Genomic DNA, 23,231 nt, shown 5'->3' with positions numbered 1-23,231 from the left:
CCTTGGCTGAGAAACAAACCCACAGCATGATGCTGCCACCACCATGCTTGACTGTAGGGATGGTATTCTTGGGGTCGTATGCAGTGCCATCCAGTCTCCAAACGTCACGTGTGTGGTTGGCACCAAAGATCTCGATCTTGGTCTCATCAGACCAGAGAACCTTGAACCAGTCTGTCTCAGAGTCCTCCAAGTGATCATGAGCAAACTGTAGACGAGCCTTGACATGACGCTTTGAAAGTAAAGGTACCTTACGGGCTCGTCTGGAACGGAGACCATTGCGGTGGAGTACGTTACTTATGGTATTGACTGAAACCAATGTCCCCACTGCCATGAGATCTTCCCGGAGCTCCTTCCTTGTTGTCCTTGGGTTAGCCTTGACTCTTCGGTCAAGCCTGGCCTCGGCACGGGTGGAAACTTTCAAAGGCTGTCCAGGCCGTGGAAGGCTAACAGTAGTTCCATAAGCCTTCCACTTCTGGATGATGCTCCCAACAGTGGAGACAGGTAGGCCCAACTCCTTGGAAAGGGTTTTGTACCCCTTGCCAGCCTTGTGGCCCTCCACGATCTTGTCTCTGATGGCCTTGGAATGCTCCTTTGTCTTTCCCATGTTGACCAAGTATGAGTGCTGTTCACAAGTTTGGGGAGGGTCTTAATTAGTCAGAAAAGGCTGGAAAAAGAGATAATTAATCCAAACATGTGAAGCTCATTGTTCTTTGTGCCTGAAATACTTCTTAATACTTTAGGGGAACCAAACAGAATTCTGGTGGATTGAGGGGTTGAATAATAAATGACCCTCTGAATAAACTTTTCACAATTTAAAAAAAAAAAATAAAAAAAATAAATAACATTCTTTTTTGCTGCAGTGCATTTCACACTACGAGGCTGATCTACAGTCCAAATGTCACAATGCCAAGTTAATTCCGAATGTGTAAACCTGCTAAATCTGCAGGGGGTTGAATACTACTTGTAGGCACTGTACATCAACAATCAGGGTTTAGTGATGGCCACTCCAAAACATTGACTTTGTTATCCTTAAGCCACTTTGTAACCAGTTTGGCAGTATGCTTTGGGTCATTGTCTATTCAGAAGACCCCTTTCTGCCCAAGGTTTAAGTTCCTGGCTGATGTCTTGAGATGTTGCTTCAGTATTGCCACATAATCTTCTTTCCTCATGATGCCATCTACTTTGTGAAGTACACCAGTACCTCCTGCAGTAAAACAACCCCACAACACGATGCTGACACCCCCGTTTCACAGTTGGGATTGTGTTTTTAGGCTTCAAAGCATCTCCCTTTTTCTTCCAAACGTAACCGTCATTCTGGCCAAACAATTCAATTTTAGTTTCGTCAGTACATAGGACATGTCTCCAAAATGTAAGGTTTTTGTTCCTGTGTGCATTTGCAAACCTTAATATGGCTTTTTTTATGTTTCTTTTGGAGTAATGGCTTTTTTTCTGGCAGAGTGGCCTTTCAGCCCATGTTGATACAGTACTCGTTTCACTGTGGATAATGATACACAATCTTACCAGCTTCCGCCAGCATTTCCACAAGGTCTTTTGCTTTTGTTCTTGGTTGTTATGCACATGTGTGACGAAAGCATGTTCATCTCTTGTACACATAACCCATCTCCTTCCTGAGCGGTATGATGGCTGGACATTCCTATCTTGTTTCTACTTGCGTATAATTGTTTCTACGGATGAACGAGGCACCTTCAAGTATCTGGAAATTACAGCCAAGGATGAACCATGCCTGTTCAAGTCCACATCCCTTCCTGAGATCTTGGCTGATTTTCTTTTGACTTTCCCATGATGCTTCACAAAGAAGCAGTGTGTTTCAGGTGTGCATTAAAATACATCCACAGGTGTGTCTCTAAATAGGTTTATTGGCAACATCTGAGTTATCAGCAGCTACCAAAGACATGACATCATCATATGGGCTGTCCCATATTGTTTAAATTCATAGTAAATTTCTCTCCGATTTATTCTGGCTTTTGACAAATCTAAATAATTTTGGTTCCTATGGCTATGTGCGCACGTTGCGTAATTGCATGCGTCCTGCGTCCCCTGCATAATCTATGGAGATTGTGCAGGAGCCGTGCGCACGTGGCGTATTAGAGCGCAGGGCTTCGGCTGCTGCCCAAAGCGTGCGTTCTAAGAAGTGACATGTCACTTCTTTCCTGCGCTCCGCCTGCAGCCCCTGCTCTGTCTATGGGAGGGGCTACATGCAGAGCGCATGAAATCGGCTTTTGTTTCTGCAGCGATTTGAAGTGCACGTATGCTGCTCAAATCGCTGCAAAAATTTCTGCAGGGCCAGTACGCAACGTGCGCACATAGCCTAATTGAGCTAAAGCAGGAAAGGTTTATTCTGATTTCATGTCAGATAGTGAGAAAAACATGCAGATGTGTCTTTTTAGAGATTGGAGGGAAATTTCTGGTTTCAACTGTACATGACTCATGTTTGTGATTAATTTACTGTAGTAAAATGGCAGCATCATTACTTATATCATGTAGCTGAAGCGCAGCACAGATTCATCTCAACAGAAAGCTGAGATCCTTAGATCAGGAATAGAACAGACATTTATGGGACATTTCATACCTTTCCCAAATTCCTATGAAAAAATATTCATCACATACTGGATTGAACAGCTGTACCCAATTTTATTATATATTTTAGGAGTCGGTCCATTTTATACCGACTCAGACTCCACAGCCTTGTGTACAACAGTTACTTTGTACCTTTTTTTTTTTTTTTTTTTTTGCAAAATGAGTCAGACAAAAATGTTTTTTTTCTGATAATACAAAATTTATGAAGCACAGTGCCACTTTGGATAACTTGGCGCAAAAATAAAATAGCAACTGATGCTACAAGCCAAAAAATGGACACTAATTGTAACTGTCCCCCAATCACAAATGGTGAAACGGGTCCTAGGTTCTGATAGATTGGACTTTTAAGGACAAAGTTCATTTTTTATTTTTAACTGGGTACAGAAGCCTCTTTTGAGGGTTGTATTTGATTCTTTTCATAGTTAGTCCCCTATAGAGGGATTTAACCTGTGATGGTGCTATATACTGCAATACAACTGCATTTAGAAGGCCACGTTTTATACTTATGTTGCCATACAGTAGCTCAGCACTAAACGGTCCCTGGAGGCGCATTCTCTGGGGCCTGGAAAGTCAATCTATAGATGACTTCCAATATGTAAGATGTTACATATTGCTCCATACGGTCACCATGTAGTGGTACGTACTGTTCTAACGTCACACTGCAGACCGCGCAAGTGCTCATTACATAGGGAAATCCATTGATTTAGGCACTGGTTCACACCTGTGTTCTTTCTGTTCTGTAAGAAGAATATAAAGAGATGCAATCCCGGCTCTCTATATGCCGGAGACCCCCGTTGACTGTGTCCATGTGGTCTATTTTGTCTGTATCTGCGATGTACAGTTTAGCACCGGTGTTGAGATATCATCTCCAGAGACATTTTGTTGTTGTCTCCATTGCACTTGGGCTACCATACTTCTCCTGAATATGTGTTAGGCGTTCAGCCCAGGCCTTTGTGACCAACTCCCTATCCTCTTAACAAATTTCCATTATTGTGCCACCCGCTACCCTGGGGGTTCTCGTTATTTTATCTGCCATATAGTAAAATGCCTACAAGTACTTTTATTAGAAGTAAGGGTCATAACCATGGTTACTCCTGGTAATGGGGCCAAATAAATAGTGCCCCTATATAGTAATGGCCTGGTTTTGTTTTTTCTTCGACAGCGTCATTATGCCTTCTTACAGTAAGTGTTCCCATGCTGCCCCAAAATTGCACACGACACAGTAATTATGCCCCACCACAGTAGAAGTATGCCTTCAATGTCAGGTGAAGTGCTGCTTACTATATAATCTCCAAAATCTAGAAAGTATTCCACCAAATATTCAAAGTATTACCGTCTAACCAATGAAAAGAGTATCTTCCGCTACAAGCTTCTTTTGACCTGTGATGTCGCTGCGTTACGCTGGCTCGCATGAAGATCTGTGTCGTATAGGTCTCAAGCCTGAAGTAGCCTCTGGCCTACAATAGCAAGGGACAGACAACCGCCGCCTTGCCATAGTATTGAACCTAGTGATGAGTGAGCACTTCATGCTCAATACTCGAAACGAGCATGTTGGATGCTTAGGCTATGTGCGCACGTTGCGTATTTACATGCAGTTACGCTGCGATCTGCACCGCAGCGTAACTGCATGCGCCCTGCGTCCCCAGCATAATCCTATAAAGATTATGCAGGAGCCGTGCGCACGTGGCGTATTAGAGCGCAGCACTTCGGCTGCTGCCCGAAGCGCACGTTCTAAGAAGTGACATGTCACTTCTTTTGTGCGTATTGGTCTCTCTCTCGCTGTCTGTCGGTCTCTGTCTGTCGGTCTCTGTCTGTCGGTCTCTGTCTGTCGGTCTCTGTCGGTCGGTCTCTGTCTGTCGGTCGGTCTCTGTCTGTCGGTCGGTCTCTGTCTGTCGGTCGGTCTCTGTCTGTCTGTCGGTCTCTGTCTGTCTGTCGGTCTCTCTCTGTCTGTCGGTCCCTCCCCCCTCTCTCATACTCACCGATCAGCTGCACGGCTTTCACACTGCTCCGGCGGCTTCTCTTGCTTTTGAAAATGCCGGCCGCCCATTATTCAATCTCGTATTCCCTGCTTCCCCCGCCCACCGGCGCCTATGATTGGTTGCAGTCAGACACGCCCCCCATGCTGAGTGACAGCTGTCTCACTGCAACCAATCACAGCCGCCGGTGTGCGGGTCTGTGTAGTGCAGTAAAATAAATAATTAAAAAAACCCGGCGTGCGGTCCCCCCCAATTTTGATACTAGCCAGGGTAAAGCCACAAGACTGAAGGCTGGTATTCTCAGGATGGGGAGCCCCACGTTATGGGGTGCCCCCCAGTCTAAAGATATCAGCCAGCAGCCGCCCGGAATTGCCGCATGGATTAGATGCGACAGTCCCGGGACTGTACCCGGCTCATCCAGAACTGCCCTGGTGCGGTGGCAATCTGGGTAATAAGGAGTTAATTGCAGCAGCCCATAGCTGCCACTAAGTCCTAGTTAATCGTTGCAGGCGTCTGAGACACCCCCAATGATTAACCTGGTGAAAGTAAATAAACACATACACCTGAAAAATCATTTATTTGAAATAAAAGACAAAAACCACCCTCTTTCACCACTTTATTAAAATCCCCAAACACACCTCCAGGTCCAGCGTAATCCACAAGGTCCCGCGACACATCCAGCTCTGCTACATGAAGCTGACAGGAGCGGCAGTACAACACCGCCGCCCCTGTCCGCTCCATGCAGAAACTGAAGTGAATCGCGCTGTGAGCGGGGACGTCACTGAGGTAATGCCTGTGTGTGTGTGTGTGTGTGTGTGTGGTGATGATGAGGGCTGTAGTGTCGGAATGTGTGCGGGGATGTCGGGTTGTGTGCGGGGATGTAGGTGGTAATGTCGGGATGTGTGCGGGGACGTCTCTCAGGTTACCCGCGGCCACAGGTCTCGGGTGGAGGACTCGAGCTGGCCGCGGGTAACCTGATTGATGGCACCGGTGATCGTGTGGCTCACTGCAGTCACTCAGATTTGCGGTCACAGGTGAGTCCTTCACCTGTGACCGCAAATCAAGCCGCGGCACACGCACAGAGCAGATCATTCTGATCGCGCGGCTGTCTCCCGCAGCCAGCCATGTGATCTTTTTGACATTCCGGTCCCAGTCGGCTCTGCTGAAAGTCTATGGGGATGCAGCAGAGCCGAGTGGGACCGCACTGTCAAAAAAATGTGCGCTCTGGATGCTTTTCCCATGGCAGAGCAAGCATCCAGAACGCATGAATTCTGCAGGAATGTGCGCACGTTGCGTTCTGCCGAATGCGTCTCGGCACGCAGCTTTTCAGCTGTGTTCTGAGACACACATGCAGTGACTATTTTACGCTGCGTAATAGAACGCAACGTGCGCACATAGCCTTAGACGGGCTCGATTCGCGTAATGGAAGTCAATAGGAAATTCAAGAATTTTTCTGGAGGATATGCTCAGGAATTAAGTCAAGCGTCCAACCAGCTTGTTATGAGTACAGAGCACCCAAGCATGGTAGTGCTTGCTAGTCACTATTTGAACCTAAAGTCATCCGTATACTAGAAAGTGTCTAGCCTCTTTTAAGGCTCCATTCCCATGATACACTTTTGGTGAGTTTCTGATGCTGCCTGTTTTCACTGTATCAAAAATGCCGCGTTACAGTTCCAGCAAAGTGGATGGGATGTATAGCAATCTCTGCCCACTGGGCTTCTTGTGGTGCGCGTTTCAAACCTGAAACATGTTAATTTCTCCTGGGGGTACGCTGAGTTTTATGTGCAGATTCTTCCCATAGACTTTCATTAGATGCGGAGCATTTGCAGGTGAAAAGCGCACATGATTTTTGAGTGCGTTTCTATGGCGGTAACGAATATAAGCCACACCAAATTATATCCTGGTAGTTGGCTTTGACAAGATTTGAAAGCCTCAAAGACCAAGCAGTTTTATTTAACACCTGATATACCGACAAAAACCACAATAAAAATACATGTTAGAAAAAAAAACGCACGCTAAAACTTCACTGGGATAAAAGTTTCTTGGTTTGCCGATCGGTGTGGTCAGAACCCTCACCGATCACCAAGTTATCACCTATCCTATATATAGTTAAAGGGAACCTGTCATCAGAAATTTCGCCCAAAAGCTAAAAGATTCCCCCTCTGCAGCTCCTGGGCTGCATTCTAGGAAGGTCCCTGTTATTATTGTGCCCCATGTGAGACCAAAATAAAGCCTTTATAAAGTTCTACCTTTTTGTATGCAGCTTCTGTAAATCTGTCACGGGGGCGGGCTCTCTGGCGTCCGTTATTCTGCCTCCTGGTCCTGTATGCCGCCCCCATCGCTCCTTTCCATATCTGATGCACCGCCCACTGCTCCAGCCATCCCCACGCATGCCCAGTGCCAGTCTCACAGGACTGAGCAGTGTGACCGCTGGTGACGTGTGCGCAGGCAAGTGCTCAGTGTAGATGCTAGACTGTATGGGCTGCTTCCAGGGATGACGTCCCTTTGTCATGTGATAGTATTTTGAACACGCCCCTATCACATGACAAAGGGACGTCATCCCTGGAAGCAGCCCATACAGTCTAGCATCTACACTGAGCACAGTGTGAATGCTGGAGAGGTTTGCGCGCTCACGAGATTATGGCCGGGTACTTGCTGATAACAGTCACAGTCCCGTCCATAATCACTTGCCTGCGCACACGTCACCAGCGGTCACACTGCTCAGTCCTGTGAGACTGGCACTGGGCATGCGTGGGGATGGCTGGAGCAGTGGGCGGTGCATCAGATATGGAAAGGAGCGATGGGGGCGGCATACAGGACCAGGAGGCAGAATAACGGACGGCAGAGAGCCCGCCCCCGTGTCAGATTTACAGAAGCTGCATACAAAAAGGTAGAACTTTATAAAGGCTTTATTTTGGTCTCACATGGGGCACAATAATAACAGGGACCTTCCTAGAAGGCAGCCCAGGAGCTGCAGAGGGGGAATCTTTTAGCTTTTGGGCGAAATTTCTGATGACAGGTTCCCTTTAAGTTTTCACTACACAAGCCTTTAGATGACCACTCATAAAAGCACATAATAAAATGAAAAGTGTCAGGAAAGTTAGAACAAAAAAAGTGATGAATACCGGGTGAAAGATGACATGGCCCTGAAGTATTAGGCTCTGTGCGCACTAGACCGTTTTACGCGCGGATTTGCCGCGGAAATTTCTTGAGAAATGTCTGCAATCTTTGTGCAGACATTTCCCAGCAAATTCTATGAAAAAAAAAAATAGCTGTGCGGATGTTTCTCAAGAAATTTCCTTGAAGAATTTCTCGAGAAAATTTCTTGAGAAAATGAGCATGTCCATTATTTCCGCAGGTACCCTGCGGATTTCGGCAGTACAGCCTGCAAAATCCGCAGGGAAAATCGCGGCTAATCCGCATGCGGATTTGGTGCGGATTTTTTCCGGAGGTCCGGAAGTCTTTCACTCCCAGAAGTTTCTCAAGAAATTTTCTTGAGAAACTTCACATTTCTAGTGCGCACAAAGCCTTAGTATTTGTCGCCAGCGTATATGTTCATAAAATGCCCAGAAAAGTAACTCTCTACAGTGCACTACCGAGAAAGGACTGCCCATATAAAAGGAGCCAGGGACGTTGGCAAGGGATGACGCTAGAACAAATGTTCAGGTGTTTGCCCCTTGTTTAGTGCTACTTTTTTTAGTTTTTCTTTACATTTTGTTTGCATGTGTGACCTATAAGGGTATGTGCGCACGTTGCTTTTTACCTGCTTTTTTGCTGCTTTTTCTTCTGCGCTGTTTAATGCCAAAATGGATGTGTTCTTCTATTCAAGCAAAGTCTATGGGAATTTGGGTTTCTTGTTCACACTATGTTGTTCAAAATGCTGCCTTTTTGTGGCAGAACTTTGGTCAAAAACTCAGCTTTGCAGTGCAAAACCCAAATGGCAAAAACAATTGACATGTTGCTTCTTTGAAAAGCTGAGTTTTTGACCAAAGTTCTGCCACAAAAAGGCAGCATTTTGAACAACATAGTGTGAACAAGAAACCCAAATTCCCATAGACTTTGCTTGAATAGAAGAACACATCCATTTTGGCATTAAACAGCGCAGAAGAAAAAGCAGCAAAAAAGCAGGTAAAAAGCAACGTGCGCACATACCTTAAGGGTATGTGAGCACACAGACGTTTTGTTTCTTGAGCAGAAAACGCACCTCTGGCCGAAAAAAAATGCATCAATACGCATGCGTTTTTGCTGTGTATTCAGTGTTTTTGACGTATTTTCTGTGTTTTTTTCTGCGTTTTTGCCCTTGCGTTTTTTTTTTTTTTTCCCACTATATTCAATAGAAAAAGGCAGGTAAGAAGTGACATGCTGCTGCTTCTTTTTCTGCACCGAAAACTGCAGGCAAAAAAGACGCAACATGTGCACAGCCTTTCAGATTTCTCATAGACTTTGCTGGAGAAGGTCATACATGCAGTTTAGGACCACCAAAAAAAGCAGTAAAAAAAAAAGCAAAGTGCACACGAGGCCTGTAGAGGTGTTTTTGTTTGTTTTTGTTTTCCAGATCTTTACTTGCAGCCATCCTGTAGAAATCTTTGTTGTTTTCTTCAGTCTGAATGTTCTCTGTAGGTCCTGTGTCCTGCTGAGATTTCTGGTCGTCACCTACTTCATGCCTGGATTGTTGCTTCACAATGGCTCAGGCACATTATGAATGATTAAAGAAACTCTCCCATTTTTTTTCTTTTTTTTGCTCTCCTAATATACCCTATATATACACTTCTCACAAAAAATTAGGGATATTTGGCTTTCAGGTGAAATATATATGAAAAACGCAAAAAGTTCACGCTATAGTGATATTTTATCTTGAAAGTTAGGCATTTTAGTAGAAGCATGCAATGGTGATCAAGTTATTGCCTGCTGAGGCATGACATCCCATCTTCTTGAAGGGCAGCCCTCAGGTCATTGAGGTTCTGGGGTGTAGTGTTACGAGCCTATACATGGCAAATCCGCTGATCTCATAGGTTTTCTATGGGAAATAAATGAAAGAAGAAATCGGGTCTATACCGCGCTTAAACACCGTGAGAATATTCAGTAAAATATTCCTTTATTGTTGTACAGGTCTACGCGTTTCAAAGACATCCATCTCCTTCATCAGGACATAAAAAGGAACAGTGTGTAATCGGCTCCAAGAAAGCCTCCTTATATACAAGTGAACTGCCACGTCAGAGGAACGCCCATGATTTGAATTGTAGTGGGCGTTCTTCTGACGTGGCAGTTCACTTGTATTTATAGAAGCTTCCTTTTTAGGTCCTGATGGAGATGGATATCTCTGAAACGCGTAGACCTGTACAACAGTAAAGGAATATTTTACAGAATATTCTCATGGTGTTTTAGCGTGGTATAGACCCGATTTCTTCTTCCATTTATTATACGTTCAACTTCGGGGCTGCTGCTGACATCACATGTGCTTAAAGGGGTTGTGACTCTCACAACCTGAATAGGTGAGTGCAATCTACCCCCTGTGGGATTTGTTTTCTCACCCGGATAAGACCCTATTGCCCTTTTTTTTTTTTTTTTTTTTTTTTTTTTTTTTTTTTTCCCCACAGTATTTCTACTTGCATTAGGTTTTTTTTATGGGATTCAGATTTGGAGAAGGTGCAGGCCACAACATGAGGGATCATAATCTCGAGCATTCGTTCCCTAATGATAAAACCTCATCAGTTAAGATGACATTAGGCCTGTGTTGTTCATGCAGAGGCCCAATGACTGGATTAATGATACTATTCAAGTAGTAGGGGCGTATTACTGTACCAATAACAAAGTGTAGGGCTCTTCTGTGTTGACTAGACACACTTGCCCACACTATAACACCACCATTCTCAAAGGCTCATCTGGTGAGAACCGTGGCTGACTCCGAGCGCTCTCCTTGACATCTCCAACATAGTTGGTGGCCATCATTTCTGTCATCGTTAGTCGATTTTCATCAATTTACAGCACTGAGGCCCACTAGTCCCTCGTCCAGTGTAGATACACTCTGGCCCATGTAAGACGATGACGTCTGTGCCTGGTGGTATGTTCACGTACCCTTGCAGGTCGTCTAGCATGAGACCACACTGATGTAAAGGGTTTTGAATGGTCTGACGTGACACTTGGGTGCCTCTCACCTCCTGTAAATGTGCTTGTGTGGCATTCATCATCCAGTTTTGAAGAGCATTGTTCACAATAAAGCGTCATCAGTGTGGGAGGTAGCCAAAGGATGTCCACTTCTGTGCCTTTCTGTGACTTTTCCAGTGTCTCTGTATCTCTATTGCAGCCTGCTGATGACACTCTAAGCTCAGTGGCCACTTCCATCTGAGAACATCCTGCTTGAAGCCTTGCAATGGTGAGGTACTGCTGATCAATTGTTAGGCGTCGTCTTGGTCACATGATGTCAAAATGTGAACAGCATCATTAGGCTGGGGCGACATGGGGGACTACTGCGATCCTCGCATGACGCTCGGCTCACACTGGCAGCACAGCAGGATCCGAGTGTAATGCGAGTGTTACTGCATCTGAGGTCTGATCATGCGATTGGACCACAGCTGTGGAGGGTGGGCAGGTGCTGCGGAGGGGCGGGCCGGCACTGGGGAGGGAGGGATTTCTCTCCTCCTTACCCAGCTATTGCTATTCTCGCCCTGCACTCGCGGTACACCGGTGTCCGCGAGTGCAGAGCGATTTTTCTCTTGCCCCATAGACTTGAATGGGTGCAAGAGAAACAAAGATCACGTTACACCCAGAGCATGCTGCGATTGTTTTCTTTTTTTTTTTTATTCAACTTTTTATTTTGAAAAAAGTTTTTCAGACATATTTTTCAACAGAAAAGAAAAACAAACGCAAACGGATATGCAATTACATGAATAAATGTACCATTTCACAAGTATGCTTGCAGATGGGCTATATCATAAACACTCTAATAGTCAAGTAGGAGGTGAGCGGGGTTCCTTCTTGTAGCAGGCCCCAGGGAGAGAAAGATCGGGGCTAGGCCTAGGGGGACCCAGAGAAGGATTCTCAGACCACTTGAAACCGGTCTAAGTCACCAGCACCAGTCACCCCAACCCTATGTCCGGTCCTACATCTGGTAGGTGTCCACAAGGGCATCCCACAGAGACCAAGTCGCTGTGAAGTTGTCCATTGTATTATGTGGCTGGGCTGTGAGCTTTTCCATACTCCTGACATCTTTTATTCGGGCATACAGATCCGAGATAGAGGGCGGGGCTACCCTCCTCCAGAACAATGAAATAACACACTTGGCCGCAGTAAGGACATGGAGTAGAAGCTTTAGTTCAGGTTTGCTTAAAGATGACGGAAGGGCATTCAGCAAATACACTACCGGGTCTCTGGTCACATTGCTACCCACCAATCTGCTCATCAGGGACTCCACCTCCTCCCAGAAGCCATCTATGGTCGGGCATGTCCAGAATATATGGTATTGGGATGCCCCCCCAAGGCCACATCTCCAACACACATCCGGATAGGTACGATTAAATTTGTGAAGGAGTTCTGGTGTGTGGTACCATGTCATGAGGACTTTAACTTGGTTTTCTTTATAAAGAGTGCTAATTGAGGACCGAAATGTCCTAGCCCATATCACTGACCAGAGTGCGTCTGAAATGGGGCGTCCAACCCAACCCTCCCATCTCTTCATGTATGAATGCTTCAGTGTATCCGATGAGTCCCCAATTATCAAAATGTTATAAATGGCCGAGATCAGTCCCCTGGTCGAGGTCCGGCCAGAGCAAAGAGTCTCGACTGCTGTGGGACGCCGCACCCCTACCCGTCCCATAATGTCTGTGAAAAAATGTGATATCTGTTGGTATGAGAAATATAGGTGGAGAGGTAGTTTATATTGATATCATAGGTCCGAAAATGGCTTCAATTTCAGAGTAGCCGGGTTGACCACATCTCGAAAACAATAAAGGCCCGCCTTTGCCCATTGTCCCGTCACCCCCGGACTCATGCCCTCCGTCAAATGTGGTGTGAACAAGAAAGGGGTCAACAGGGAAGACTGTGAGGCCAGCTGGAACTTCATTCTACACTGTCGCCACACCTCTCTTGTAAATGCTATTGGGCCTAGTAAGTCTCTGGAAGGGGTTTCACTAGGGCGTCCCCATATTAGAGAGCTTGGGTGGAAAGGTGCCATCCAAAGCTTCTCTATCTCCGTCCACTTGTTAAAAGCCGGCAGGGTCGTCCATGACGCCAAGCTACGCAAGTGTGCGGCATAGTAGTAAAGTTTGAGATTCGGACACGACAAGCCCCCTTTGTTACGTGGTGCATACAAAACTGAGTCTGGGATACGATGCCTTCCCGAATGCCATATAAATTGCAAAAGTTTTGACTGGACTTTTTTCAGTACCCCCAGGGGAACCCGCACCGGGAGTGTTTCGAACAGATACAGAAATTTAGGGATGACTGACATTTTAATTGTAGCGATTTTACCCAAAAAAAGAGATGACCATTTTTTTAGACTAATCTCCACATCGCGTATTAGGGGTGGGAAGTTGGCTTGGTATAATGTCTTATAACTGGGGGTTATTTTGACTCCTAAGTATCGCAGGGAATCTGAACGCCAAGAGTACTTAAAATTTTGTTTGAGGAACTGTAATTTAGTTTCTGGGATGTTAAGCGGTAACGCCTCTGTTTTGTCGGAGTTAAGTTTATAACCCGAGAGTCTAGCGTATTGAGTTAGTACTGCGTGTAAATTTGGTAGGGAAATGACGGGATTAGTCAGGGACAATAAGACGTCGTCAGCAAATAGGGCCACTTTAAAGGACTTATCCCGAACCTTGACCCCCATAATGTCCGGATTGAGTCGAATATGTGCTGCCAGTGGTTCAATGCTTGGGACGTATAGCAAAGGGGACAGAGGACAACCCTGCCTGGTTCCATTTCGGATGGGCAGGGGATCTGAGTGTGCATGAGGGAGGCGAATTGTCGCCGCAGGGAGAGAATACAGACACCGCAGAGCTGAGACAAATGGTCCCGACAAGCCGAAGTGATCCAAGACAGAAAACATGAAGGACCAATCCAACCTGTCAAAAGCCTTCTCCGCGTCTAGTCCCAGAAGAAATGCTTCCACTCCTTCCCTATTCACCACCTCCACCAGATCTAAGATCCTTCGGGTGTTGTCTCCCGCCTGTCGATAGCGAACGAATCCTACTTGGTCTTTATGGACCAGCTGTGGAAGCCAATTATTTAGGCGGTCCGCCAACAGTTTGAATATTTTGAGATCAGAATTTAAGAGGCTAATAGGGCGGTAGCTCGCACATTCCATGGGGTCCCTACCCGCTTTAGGGTTAACAGTTATATAAGAGTGTAGAAATGTATGTGGGATATCCTCACCCGTCATAAAAGGTTAAAAAGATGAGTCAAGTGAGGTGACAGCTCTCCTAGAAAAGTTTTATAATATAGGTAAGTAAACCCATCCGGGCCCGGAGCTTTGTGATTAGGGAGGTCCTTGATGATCTGATGGATCTCGTCTGGGACTATATCTCGATTAAAATCATCCAGAGCCTCCTGGGGCAGTTTTGGAAGGTGACAGTCAGTCAAATAATCATTCAATATTGTTGTTCTATCTGGGTGAGTCATTGACAATGACGAAGGGATAGAGTACAAGGATGTGTAATATGTGTGGAAAAGTTGTGCGATTTTTGTGGGATCGTAATGAGGGGTGCCTGAAGTATCCTTTATGGCACAGGGGGCGGAAGCTATCGTTTGGTCCCGAAGCCTTCTGGCCAGCATCGTGTGTGATTTGTTGCCATACTCATAATACCTCTGGCGTGAGTAACGTAGGAGCTTTTCTATTTTTCCATGTGAAATCTCTTTTAATTTAATTCTAAGGTCTATTACCGCTTTTAGGCGAATCCTAGAGGGGTGGGTGTGAAGGCGTTCCTCCGCTAATCGGAGGTCCATTTCACATTGACGATAAAGTTGCTGTGAGTCCTTTTTAAGCTTACACGAAATGGTTATGCACTCCCCTCTAATAACCGCCTTGTGGGCCTCCCAAATCACTGGGAAAGATGGAGGGGTCTGAGAATTCTCCTCAAAGTAATTCTGTATAGCCTTACGGATGGATTCTCGAGAGACAGGATTGGTGAGTAATGATTCATTTAACCTCCAGTGGGTTCTTTTTGAGGGAGCATTTGTTAAATTAAGGTTTAGTAATAAAGGGGCATGGTCTGACTACGTGATACTGCCTATTTGTGCTTGTCGGAGTGTTCTAAGCGTGAGGACATTACCAAAGAAATAATCGATTCGACTATGGGAACTGTGGGGGTGTGAGAAGATGTATTGTCTTGCTGTCGGGTTATCAATTCTCCACAGGTCAAATAGTTGGTGTTTATGGATCAATTTGCGGAATCCCGTAGACAGATGGGATGATTTATGGGGGCTTGTAGAGTGTGAGAGTGCATGCTTTGTCGGCTCTGTCTGAAAACACCATATTGAAGTCCCCCCCCTATAATGTGAATGGCCCCCCGATCTGACGGAAGGCGTGAGAGGACCGAGGAGACAAATCTGTTCTGATTAGAGTTTGGGGCATAGCGGTTGCACAGGATTAATTTTATCCCATTCAGAGTGCCCTGGATGATCAGGTAACGACCCGAGGGATCTGCCTCCCACTTACTCACTTGAAGTGGGCAAGTGCGAGAAATCAGTATAGCTACCCCAGCTTTCTTTTTTGTGTTTGTACCTGAAAAGGATTGGGGAAACCAATGGCGGGCAAAGTTAAAAGAGCTTTTTTTGTGAAGTGTGTCTCTTGCAGAAACACCACTTCCGCCAGTGATTTTCGCATCTCCTGGAGAACCAGCCTCCTTTTAACATCAGAATTCAACCCCTTCACGTTAAGGCTCATCAACGTAGCCATCCCGGTGCCTTAATGTAAGCTAGTGTGAGGATTAGTGCTTGAGACTGTCGCTTAATGTACAAGGTAGATATACTCCCTGGACCCTTCTGAAACAGAGTGTGTCTACTATAGTGAATTGCATACCTGTGAGTACAACTAGGAAAATAAAGAATAAACCAAAACATACTTATGTTCTACTACAAAATAGAAACTCTTCAATTATGCAATAAGGGTTTGGTAATCCACCCCAACCGTCCACTACCCCAACAGCAGAGTCGACTTACCCTTAATATTGGGTGAGAGTATCTCACTAAATATAACCTGCACTGTAAACCAAAGTGCAAATCAATTGGTACGACTCTGCAGAAGGGTGAGTGGCGAAACTTCACAAACCGGACTCGGGATCCAAGCCCCCCCCTCCCCGGGATTCTTTAAGAAGGAGAAAGTCCCAGGAAAGAGAAGAGAAAAAAAAAAAAGGGGTAGCAATATAAGTAGACCAGTTGAGACCCCCTGGGATCCCCATGTGAGATCAAAAGATAATCGTAAATTCACAGGAAAAATGCGATCAGGTAGGTCCTTCAGCTCTCAGGCCTCTAGGTCGCCGTTTGCGTGCTGCTGCGGCTGGTTGCCAGGTCTGAGGAAGCTGCGGTATCTGCTGGGGCAAAGTCCAGTCTGGTAAGTCTGGGACCGGAAGATCTAATGCCCGACAGAAAGGCTCCAAGTCTGCAGGGGTCCGAAGGCTGGCCGACGTCTCTCCCCGCCGTGCAGATAGGCTGAACGGGAACCCCCATCTATAGAGGATATTATTGGCCCTTAGGGATGACAGTAGTGGGCGGAGGGCCCTCCGCTGCTGTAGCGTCAACCATGAGAGATCTTGAAACAGTTGAATCTTAGTATCTCGGTACATCGCTTGTTTTGGCGGTCGTGCTCTGAACATAATTTCCTCTTTAAGTTGGAAGTCCACGACGTGACAGATAATGTCTCTAGGGTTCCCTGTCAAATTTTTGGGGCGCAGGGCCCTGTGTGCTCTGTCCATAGGAATTGGACTATTCGGAGGACGCTGGAGGAGTGAGTTAAATATGGTCTGCAGGATTTTTGTAACATCCTCCTTTGTTTGGGCCTCAGGAACACCTCTGACCCGTATATTGTGGCGCTTGCCTCTGTTATCTAGATCTTCAATATGTCGTTGTAACTCTCTTATGGCGTCGGCTTGAGAGGAGGTATGGGACTGGAGGTGGCGAATGGTTGTTCTAGCATCATTATGATCAGTCTCCAGCTGGTTTATTCTTTTAGAGATAGAAACTACATTCTGTCGGACCGCCGCTATTTCAGACCTGCAGGTGTCTTTGACTTCAGAAATAAGTGCTTGGAAATCCTTTTTTGTAGGGAGCTGACGTACAAATTCCCACCAATCTGCTGGAGGGCATGCATAGGTCCAGCAGCCAGGTTTTCCGGTGGCCCCCTCTTGGAAGCTACTCTGCCAGGCGGGCTCAGTGGAGTCTTAGAGGTCCCTTTATGTTGTGGTACAGGGACTGGGCTCCTTGGCCCTGCATCTCCAGATGATTTCTGGTGTCTTTGGGGCGCAGGGGTGAGAGTCTCACTCTGCAATATTGGTGGTCCCAGTGGGGAGGACAGGGGGGCATCTTTGAGGTTCTGGGTCATCCCACACAGGCTGGGGAATTATTGCAGGCTGCAGGGCCTCATTCCTGGCCTCTCGAGCCTCCTCCTGTGCCTCTCCCCCGTCCCCCCCCCTAGGCCATCCACTATCCCACAGCCGGAGCTCCCCCACTCCTCATCCCCGTCGCACCAGGCTAAGTCACCAGACTACCCCTGTGAGTTTGCTACTGGAGCCGACGGGCTCCAGCCGCCGCCGCTCTCCAGGATCTCTAGTGGGGGGAGGGGCGGCATCTCCACCATCTCCGTGTGACCGCTGGAGCTCGCATCTAGGGAGAACGTGTACCTCCTGCCCAGTCCTGCAGTCCATGGGCGCACGATCTCGGCCGGCTCGCCGCAGTCCCGCTCCCGTCCGCGAGCAGGTGAATCACCGCGCGTCTCCGCCGCGATTGTTTTCTCAGTCCGATTTAGGGCTGAGAAAATAATCGCTCCTGGGTGCTGACACACACACAGGCTAATATTGGTCCGAGTGGAATGCGATTATTTATTTTTTTTTCTTTTTATCACATTCCACTTGCTGTGATTTCATGCCATGTGTCTTAGGCCTTAGGTGGACTGTTTAAATACCAATTCTAATTGGACCCCAATAAATCTTAAGTCTTATGAAAAGGCTTGTTTAAAAAGCCACTTTTGACTTTTAGGATTGCTACTTCCAATAGGTGGCGCTAGAGTTTGTCTCCTTCCTCCCTGGAGAGACAATTTGAATAATTGGCCCCCAAAATTTATTGGGCGATTCAAACACCTGTTGTGAATTTTGCCTTTAAGATCCTTGTTAGAGAACAGCAAGTTGCGCAGAAAGCAGTGAAACATTGAACAGTTGGGCGTGAGCATTCAAGAGTTTACAGAAAGTCACATTAAGACCACCTGAAAAGGTTAGAGTGCATTATAGGAATCCTGAAATTTCACCCGAAAGCCAAATATCTGCAACTTCTTGTATATAGTGTGTATGATCCGCACAGCCACAAGTATTACACTATGTAGTTCTTCCTCTCCTTCTGACATTAGGGTCATGTGATCTCACGGTAACCGCACTGGAAATTCCATACATGTTATGTTCTCTGAAAGTAATCCGCAGTATTGTAACACTGCATGCAATGTGCCCGACAAGTTCTCTGCAGGTGTTGGGCAGAACGTCGTATCCATTACTGATGATGCTTGGACAGCTCCTGGAGATAACCATTCCATCTCCTTGACTGACTGTATATTTCTAGTCTGTTAGCTTATTTTTGAGAATAAGGAAGGTTAGGATACTATATTGTATCACCCCTCTTTTAGCAATAGGAAGAAGTGGTACTGGCTCTTGATCTGTGATATTGTGTAGATGCTTCATGGTAGTGATGTCGGTCGTGAACGATCCGACACAAAGATCCGGCTCCCTGCTGTGAACGACAGGAGCCGGATCACCAGTGTGAGCCACTGAAATCACTAAACTGCGCTTTTCGCAGTCAAAAGCCTGCCCACCCGCGGCTAAACTCCGCCTACTCAGCAATCTAATTGGCCGCTTGTAAGTGGGCGGGGCTTAGCCGCGGGTGGGCGGGGCTTTGGCTGCGTTTCTATAATCTTAAATGTGTGTTCACCTGGGGTGAACACGTATTTAATAAGAAGCCGAGAACAATCTGAAAGATCCGGCTCTTTTTGGTGAACGGAGCCATAGGAACCGGATCACTAAAAAGAGCTGGGCTGCCCATCACTACTTCATGGGATTGATAACCGAGGTGAAGGGGAAGAAAAAAAATTGAGCTTCTAATTGGCATTTTCTGAGAAGCAGGTGGGATGCTGAACTGCACAGCATATTTAACCATGTCTTAAACCCCAATTCAGGGCATTTTAGGCCCATCCCAAAACACCCACTTTGTATTGCCATTTTGATAAATTTTTAATCTTCTGTTATAAAAACAGCCGTGCTCCTCTAAGCTACTAAGCTCTAAGCAAAATTATATGACTGCAACTCGCTTTAAAGGACATAGAATTCAAAAAACATCCCAGAAAAAAGGCCGCTGTACTCGTATTTACTAGCAGCACGTCACAATATTAATGCACTACTGGATTCAGCAGGCCTCCATAATAATGACTGAGACAGCACAGGTGAAAAATACTGAAGAAACAACCACTCCCACACTTGCTATTCAGGGATAGTGGCCCAGTATGCTAAATGCACATGTATATGGCACCAGTCACACACATAGGTGTAGGTCACAATGTCTAGCTTACAGCCAATTAGTGACTGTCATACTATTAGATCAGATGCTGCTTATAAATGAACTCCCTTCCCGGCACATTGATTGCTTGCTCTGTACACATGCTTTGCAGAACAGGCTGTCAATCAATGTGATGATGAGTAATTGCAGCCAGCAAACAATACATTGGCTGCAGGGAGAATAAAATTTCAATTTTTTTTATTTTTTTTTCCCCCCCTGTAGCTACTGGTCCAGTAAATCTACCAAATATGATTTAAATGCCATTTACCTGCAAACTACCACTATAGCTGCAAGTACATAGTAGTGCAGGAGGTGACCGGTTCCCTTTAATTTCCTAGGACCAAAATTCCCCCAATGTACAGCTAATCACTGGAGTCCGAGCAGCTAAAGCTATGATTTTATGGAGGTCTAAATTAAAGCTGTGTGTATGGGCCTTTAGACTACCAACCAGGGATGAACAGCTTTTAGGGGCTAGGGTTTGATAAGTTTGCTATGAACATCTACAGTAGAAAAGAAGTCATGTCAGGCTACAAAGACGCAGAGAGTCTTCTAGGGTATGGGGTCTCCTAAATGATGTCTGGCTCTAGACAGGGAGAAATGGCTACCTAACGTTTCTGTTGCAGAGCCTAGTTTGGTTTACTTGGGCTGCTTTCACACATCCGGTTTTTGCTGAGCGGCACAATACGGCGCTCTGCAGAAAAAAACGCAACCGTTTTTTTTGCCGCTGGTTGCGTGTTTTCCCGCATAAACTTACATTAGCGCCGTATTGTGCCGCATGGCCTTGCGTTGCGTCCGTTTTTTGCCGGATGCGGCATATTTAGCCCATGCGGCGGCTGGATGGAACGTTGCCTGGCACGTTGTTTGGCGCGGCAAAAAAAACCGCATCGCGCTGAATGCGGCGTGATGCGGCGCAATTTACAGTGCAAGCCTGTAGACGCCGGAAGCGTGTTTTTTTTTTTTTTTTTGTTTTGCACTACGCATGCTCAGTATCAAGCCGCATCCGTCAAAAAACGGACGGACTGCATGGAAAAACGTATGCAATGGATCCGGTTTTTCAGCCGCATCCGTTGCATAGGTTTTTGATCCGGATTGAGCCGCACACCAAAAACCGAATGTGTGAAGGCAGTCTTACTCTATGCGGCAGAACATATATATATATTTCTTTTGTGTAACTGGATCTTTGTTTTCTCCCTTGCAGGTGATATGTGGATTGATGGCATGTAGCCTCTTCTGGCCTCTTCGGTTCCATGTCGTCAAGCAGAGAGATGGTGCAGCCAAGTGGCACTTATGGGCCCTGAATTCTAAGAATATTCTTCATCCATGGCCTCATTAAGGTACAAAATCTCTTTATTAATAGACTATCTAAATGCCGAAAAATATTTTAGGGCTCATACTATCCTTCTATTAAATGGATGACCAGTTATTTGAGTGGTTACTACGTTATGCTATATTTTCTCTGCAGTGGGAATACCTGGCTTGCAGCAACTTGCAAATTGGCTCTTTGCCTTGGCTGACAGAATTAAGACAACTGCTCTGGCCCTTCTTCCTCTCAGCCTAAACAGTTGAAACCAGACGTTTACAAACACTATCTATAAAGACACATATGCATGTTTTTCTTACTATCTGACACGAAAACCTTTCCCGTTTTATGTCTTATGATTACCAAAATTATTTATATTTGCCAAATGCCAGAATAATGAGAGAGAGAATTTTTAAAGGCACTTTTATTACTTTCTGCAAAGTCAAAAGTTTGCATACATTTCATTAGTATTTGGTACCATTGCCCTTAAACTGTATGACTTGGGTGAAATATTTTGGATCTCCTTCCACACGCTTCTCACAATAGTTGGTAGGATTTTGGGCCCATTCCTCCTGACAGAACTGGTGTAACTGAGCCATGTTTTGTAGGTCGCCTTGCTCGCATCGGCCTTTTCACCTTGCCCATAAGTTTCAATAGGATTGAGATCAGGACTTTGTGATGGCCACTCCAAAACATGTGCGGTTGTTATCCTTAAGCCACTTTGTAACCAGTTTGGCAGTATGCTTTGGGTCCTTGTCCATTTGGAAAACCCTTTTACGCCCAAGCTTTAAGTTCCTGGCTGAATCTTCTTTCCTCATGATGCCATCTATTTTGTGAACTGCAGCAATCTCTCCTGCATCAAAACGACCCCACAACATGATGTTGCCCCCCCCCCCCACCCCCCTGTGTTTCACAGTTGGGATGGTGTTCTTAGGCTTCAAAGCTTCTCTCTTTGTCTCCAAACGTAACCGTCATTATGGCCAAAGAGTTAAATTTTAGTTTAGTCAAATCACAGGACACGTCTCTAAAAATTAAAGTCTTTGTGTGCATTTGCAAACATTTTAATCTAGTTTCTAGTTTCTTTTGGTGTAATGGCTTTTTCCTGGCAGAGTGGCCTTTCAGCCCATGTTGATACATTACTCGTTTCACTGTGGATAATGACACACAATCTTACCAGCTTACACCAGCATCTTCACAATGTCTTTCGCTTTTGTTCTTGCGTTGATATGCACATGTCTGACCAAAGCACGTTCATCTCTGGTACACAGACCCCATCTCATTCCTGAGCGGTTTGATGGCTGGAGATTCTCATCTTGTTTGTACTTGCGTATAATTGTTTGTACAGATGAACAAGGCACCTTCAAGTGTCTAGAAATTGCACCCAAGGATGAACCAGACTTGTCCACAATGCTCTTCCTGAGATCTTGGCAAATTTCTTTTGACTTTTTCCCATGATGCTACATAAAGAAGCAGTGTGTTTTCAGGTGTGCATTAAAATACATCCACAGGTGTGTCTCTAACTCAGATGTTGCAATAAACCTATCAGAAGCTTCCAAAGACATGACATCATCATATGGGCTGTCCCATATTGTTTAAACACGTGTAATCAAGAGAGACATGGGTTATATGCCGTGCTATCTCCAGAAGACAGATGTTGGGTGTTCCATTTTTTTTTTTTTTTTCATTATAAGGTCAGATCGACGTGTTTCAAGGACAGACTATCTCCTTCATCAGGACATCAAAGGAACCATCAAAACTGTCTGAAACCCTATCTGTTTAATGTAATATTATAAGTGCTTGTCTAATATATTTTCACTAAAAATTTCCTACTGTTCCCACTTTAACTGCTTTATGTATTTATTTTTTACCAACTTCTTTTTCGGTGACTTTTTGATTGATTGAGCACCCCAGTGCATGGTGGGATTCTCCAAAAGAGACATCATCAGTGGGCAGAGGGTACAGTCAGTGCTGCATACTCTGTCCACACTAGAAATAAAGCTGCATCACTGACGTCTGTTTCAGAGGCTGGAGCATGTGTTGGTTGTGAATTCTGTCGCATGCTCAGTAGGATCTTCTTACTGTGCAATACTATTTGTAATACCCAATGAGTGTGTGTGTGCCCTTGCTGGCTCTGAGGAGAAGTGATAAGCCAGCAAGAGAGTAGTATACTGTTTGTGTGCATTGTAAGGAGATGACCTAGTGAGCAGGAAAGGTAGATATAAGCCTTCTCCCCAAAACTATTGCACTTTTGGTTGCTCTCTACTTGCAAAATTATCTCCTGGCAGTGCCCTCGTTTTCCAGCTCATCACTTTGTATCAGAGCTGATAAGGGAGTGCACTGTCATTGTGCATTCCAAAAAATATTAGTGACAAGATCCTGCTGGACATACTTCAGAATTGACATTGACCTATGCTCTGTTAGAAATTGGAGTGGCTGGTTGGACACCGACCGTAGCTCCATTCGTTCTCAATAGAGCTACTGGAATAAGGTCATTCCTATATGGTTAATTCCAGCAAATTGGCATGTACACTGATGCTCCATTTTAATGGGTATAAAAATTCACCATGCTGTCAATCAATGGGCTTCTCAGCAGTCAGACCCCTATGTTTCAACAA

General features: G+C 45.5%; 1 protein-coding gene across 2 annotated transcripts in view; it reads left to right on the top strand.

Moving 5' to 3' along the window:
* The window catches only part of FRS3 (fibroblast growth factor receptor substrate 3), a 76,737-nt gene that overhangs the window by 2,969 nt on the left and 50,537 nt on the right, over window positions 1–23,231 (top strand). For both annotated transcript variants that reach the window (XM_075333734.1, XM_075333735.1), the window contains exon 2: window positions 20,515–20,650. The gene's annotated coding sequence lies outside the window, so the exon portion shown is untranslated. The remainder of the gene's footprint in view (window positions 1–20,514; window positions 20,651–23,231) is intronic.

This window comes from Anomaloglossus baeobatrachus, chromosome 2 (genome assembly GCF_048569485.1).
Source record: "Anomaloglossus baeobatrachus isolate aAnoBae1 chromosome 2, aAnoBae1.hap1, whole genome shotgun sequence".
Taxonomy (NCBI): domain Eukaryota; kingdom Metazoa; phylum Chordata; class Amphibia; order Anura; family Aromobatidae; genus Anomaloglossus; species Anomaloglossus baeobatrachus.
This window is presented reverse-complemented; position numbering and strand designations above follow the sequence as displayed.